The sequence below is a fragment of the Triticum aestivum genome, chromosome 5D (genome assembly GCF_018294505.1).
Source record: "Triticum aestivum cultivar Chinese Spring chromosome 5D, IWGSC CS RefSeq v2.1, whole genome shotgun sequence".
NCBI lineage: Eukaryota > Viridiplantae > Streptophyta > Magnoliopsida > Poales > Poaceae > Triticum > Triticum aestivum.
This window is the reverse complement of record NC_057808.1, coordinates 549,760,963-549,765,494: the sequence shown is the minus strand read 5'-3', so window position 1 is coordinate 549,765,494 and position 4,532 is coordinate 549,760,963. Positions and strand designations below refer to the sequence as shown.

The window sequence follows — 4,532 nt, the reverse complement described above, 5'->3', positions numbered from 1 at the left end:
AACAGCCATCGATCGATCGCTCGGGTTCAGTAACGCGTAGCCTGCAGTGCAATCGCTCGGGTTCAGTTAGAGCCCAACGCCTCCCTCGGGTTCAGTTAGAGCCAACGCCTCGCACACACGCGCGTACGTGTACGAGAGACGCGCATCACTCGGCCCCCGACCTCCCACCGTAACCGGGAACTCCCCGAAATTTTCCTCGCCCTCGCTTCTACCACGGTTTTTTCCGTCATGGACCGCCCAAAGAATGTCATGCAGCTGCGTCTCCGGCCCGCCCAGGACGAAAAGCCCACTTTTTGTCATAAAAGTAGGAGCCCACCACATCTATGATGATACCGGGTTTTGTCACAATTATCGTCATAGAAGTGCTAAGACTTGTGAGAAAACTTTCCCGGACACTAGTTTTGGATTCTGGTATCACCCAAAAGAATCCCTTCTTCAAGCCTTTCTATCTTTAGTGTACAATGACAAGTGGTCGATGAATTACGTAGGTCACAACTGGTGAAATCTCAACTTCATGTAGTAAACTATATATGTTGCATACCATTTTATACATCTAGTCCCACCAAAGACACGGTAAGCTAGCTTAGCATGAACCTTTTGGCACTATGGTCTTTGCAATATGTACTTGTGGCAACAACTTGATCGTCTAGTCTCCTTCACGCACAAGTTTGCTTTTTAAAAAGGTTTGTCGATTTGCATAATCCACCTTTCATAAATTGTGAACAACCAAAAGGATTTGTTGATCTCCTTTCCTAAACGTGCATCTGCCCTCCCCCCACGTGCGGCAATAACTATAGTATAATTTTTAGTGCCCAACCACCGTTCGTTATTCCCTAATGAAAAAACACGAGGGCCCGTTATGCTCTTCCATTAATTTGGGCCACATGAAGAGAGATCCGGCTTGCAACTAGCGGCCCACCACGCGCCCGATGGCGTCTGGGTTTGGCTGGATAGCGTCGTGGGCAAAACAAACGCTCGTTGGTTTAGTCCCACATCGGCCAGCCGGGGAGAGTCGGACTGGTTTATAAGGCAGAGCGCGTCAGCTAGCATCGTCCCTTCGGGGACATCCGATAAAATTGGAACGATACAGAGAAGATTAGCATGGCCCCTGCGCAAGGATGACACGCACAAATCAAGAAATGGTGCAATTTTTTTTAGATTTTCTGCGCAAGTCCCTAGAGCGTTCTTTCTTGCACTTGTGTGTGCTGCTATTCTTACAGAAAGTCCCTTTAGTTTCCCTTCTCTACCAGAGAGGTCCTCAATACTGCCTTTTAAAATTTAGATCCACACACTTTCTCTTCTTTGTTATTACAGATACAACCTTTCTGTAGTAACTTTTTAGCCTTTCTAATCTGTTAATACATGTTTCTGGATAAGTTTACCGTTTCAGTCCTCCTACATGTAGTGTATTCCTTCAATTTATTATTGTATTTGTTCCTTAACCTTAACTGTGATTCGGTCATATCGCAAAAAAACATGTTTCATTAGGCTAATTTGATCATGTTACCACCTAACAAACTCATCTAAGACTTGTGAGAAAACTCTCCCGGACACTAGTGTTGGATTCTGGTATCACTCGAAAGAATCCCTTCTTCAAACCTTTCTATCTTTAGTGTAAAATAACTAGTGGTCGGTGAATTACGTAGGTCACAACTGGTGAAATCTCAATCTTCATGTAGAACAGTATATATGTTGCATACCATTTTATTTATCTAGTCACACCAAAGACTCGGTAAGCTAGCTTAGCATGAACCTTTTGGCACTATGGTCTTTGCAATGTGTGCTTGTGGCAACAACTTGATCGTCTAATCTCCTTCACGCACAAGTTTGCTTTTTAAAAAGGTTTGTCGATTTGCATAATCCACCTTTCATAAATTGTGAACAACCAAAAGGATTTGTTGATCCCTCCTTTCCTAAACGTGCATGTGCCCTCCCCACACGTGCAGCAATAACTATAGTATTATTTTTAGTGCCCAAGCACTGTTCGTTATTCCTTCATGAAAAAACACGAGGGCCCGTTATGCTCTTCCATTAATTTGGGCCACATCAAGAGAGATCCGGCTTGCAACTGGCGGCCCATCGCACGCACGATGGCGGATAGGTTCGGCTGGACAACGCCGTGGGCAAAACAAACGCTCGGTTGTTTAGTCCCACATCGGCTAGCCAGGGAGAGTCGGGCTGGTTTATAATGCAGAGCGCGGCAGCTTGAATCGTCCCTTCGGGGACATCTGATAAAATTGGAATGATACAGAGAAGATTAGCATGGCCCCTGCGCAAGGATGACACGCACAAATCGAGAAATGGTCCAATTTTTTTGAGATTTCCGCACAAGTCCTTGGAGCCTTCTTTCTTGCACTCTTGTGTGCTGCTATTCTTACAGAAAGGCCCTTTAGTTTCCCTTCTCTATCAGAGAGGTCGTCAGTACTGCCATTTTAAATTTAGATCCACACGCTTTCTCATCTTTGTTATTGCAGATACAACCTTTCTGTAGTAACTTTTTAGCCTTTTTAATCTATTATTACACATTTCTCGATTAGTTTTCTGTTTCAGTCCTTCTACATGTAGTGTATTCCTTCAATTTATTATTGTCTTTGTTCCTTAAACTTAACTGTGGTTTGGTCATAACGCAAAGAACATGTTTCATTAGTCTAATTTTATCATGTTACCGCCTAACAAACTCATCTATGACTTGTGAGAAAACTCTCCCGGACACTAGTGTTGGATTCTGGTCTCACCAAAAAGAATCCCTTCTTCAAGCCTTTCTATCTTTAGTGTACAATAACTAGTGGTCGATGAATTACGTAGTTCACAACTGGTGCAATCTCAATCTTCATGTAGTAAACTATATATGTTGCATACCATTTTATACATCTAGTCACACCAAAGACACGATAAGCTAGCTTAGCATGAACCTTTCGGCACTATGGTCTTTGCAGTATGTACTTGTGGCAACAACTTGATCGACTAGTCTCCTTCACGCACAAGTTTGCTTTTTAAAAAGGTTTGTCGATTTGCATAATCCACCTTTCATAAATTGTGAACAACCAAAAGGATTTGTTGATCCCTCCTTTCCTAAACATGCATCTGCCCTCCCCCCACGTGCGGCAAAAACTATAGTATTATTTTTAGTGCCCAAGCACCGTTCGTTATTCCCTAATGAAAAAACACGAGGGCCCGTTATGCCCTTCCATTAATTTGGGCCACATGAAGAGAGATCCGGCTTGCAACTGGCAGCCCACCACGCGCCCGATGGCGTCTGGGTTTGGCTGGACAGTGCCGTGGGCAAAACAAACGCTCGTTGGTTTCGTCCCACATCGGCCAGCCGGGGAGAGTCGGACTGGTTTATAAGGTAGAGCGCGTCAGCTAGCATCGTCCCTTCGGGGACATCCGATAAAATTGGAACGATACAGAGAAGATTAGCATGGCCCCTGCGCAAGGATGACACGCACAAATCGAGAAATGGTCCAATTTTTTTGAGATTTTCTGCACAAGTCCCTGGAGCGTTGTTTCTTGCACTTGTGTGTGCTGCTATTCTTCCAGAAAGTCCCTTTAGTTTCCCTTCTCTATCTGAGAGGTCCTCAACACTGCCTTTTAAATTTTAGATCCACACACTTTCTCTTCTTTGTTATTACAGATACAACCTTTCTGTAGTAACTTTTTAGCCTTGCTAATCTGTTAATACATGTTTCTGGATAAGTTTACCGTTTCAGTCCTCCTACATGTAGTGTATTCCTTCAATTTATTATTGTATTTGTTCCTTAACCTTAACTGTGATTCGGTCATATCGCAAAAAAACATGTTTCATTAGGCTAATTTGATCATGTTACCACCTAACAAACTCATCTAAGACTTGTGAGAAAACTCTCCCGGACACTAGTGTTGGATTCTGGTATCACTCGAAAGAATCCCTTCTTCAAACCTTTCTATCTTTAGTGTAAAATAACTAGTGGTCGGTGAATTACGTAGGTCACAACTGGTGAAATCTCAATCTTCATGTAGAACAGTATATATGTTGCATACCATTTTATTTATCTAGTCACACCAAAGACTCGGTAAGCTAGCTTAGCATGAACCTTTTGGCACTATGGTCTTTGCAATGTGTGCTTGTGGCAACAACTTGATCGTCTAATCTCCTTCACGCACAAGTTTGCTTTTTAAAAAGGTTTGTCGATTTGCATAATCCACCTTTCATAAATTGTGAACAACCAAAAGGATTTGTTGATCCCTCCTTTCCTAAACGTGCATGTGCCCTCCCCACACGTGCAGCAATAACTATAGTATTATTTTTAGTGCCCAAGCACTGTTCGTTATTCCTTCATGAAAAAACACGAGGGCCCGTTATGCTCTTCCATTAATTTGGGCCACATCAAGAGAGATCCGGCTTGCAACTGGCGGCCCACCGCACGCACGATGGCGGATAGGTTCGGCTGGACAACGCCGTGGGCAAAACAAACGCTCGGTTGTTTAGTCCCACATCGGCTAGCCAGGGAGAGTCGGGCTGGTTTATAATGCAGAGCGCGGCAGCTTGAATC

At 43.6% G+C, this 4,532-nt stretch overlaps 3 non-coding genes across 3 annotated transcripts; all 3 read left to right on the top strand.

Annotated features, from left to right (window-relative positions):
• The first annotated feature begins 1,051 nt into the window (after positions 1–1,051).
• Positions 1,052–1,154, top strand: LOC123126819 (U6 spliceosomal RNA). The gene has a single exon (XR_006462032.1). It is a non-coding gene; the product is annotated as a U6 spliceosomal RNA (small nuclear RNA).
• A 1,058-nt stretch (positions 1,155–2,212) lies between these two features.
• LOC123126815 (U6 spliceosomal RNA) lies at positions 2,213–2,315 on the top strand. The gene has a single exon (XR_006462028.1). It is a non-coding gene; the product is annotated as a U6 spliceosomal RNA (small nuclear RNA).
• Positions 2,316–3,371: 1,056 nt separating this feature from the next.
• Positions 3,372–3,474, top strand: LOC123126813 (U6 spliceosomal RNA). The gene has a single exon (XR_006462026.1). It is a non-coding gene; the product is annotated as a U6 spliceosomal RNA (small nuclear RNA).
• The last annotated feature ends 1,058 nt before the right edge of the window (positions 3,475–4,532 follow it).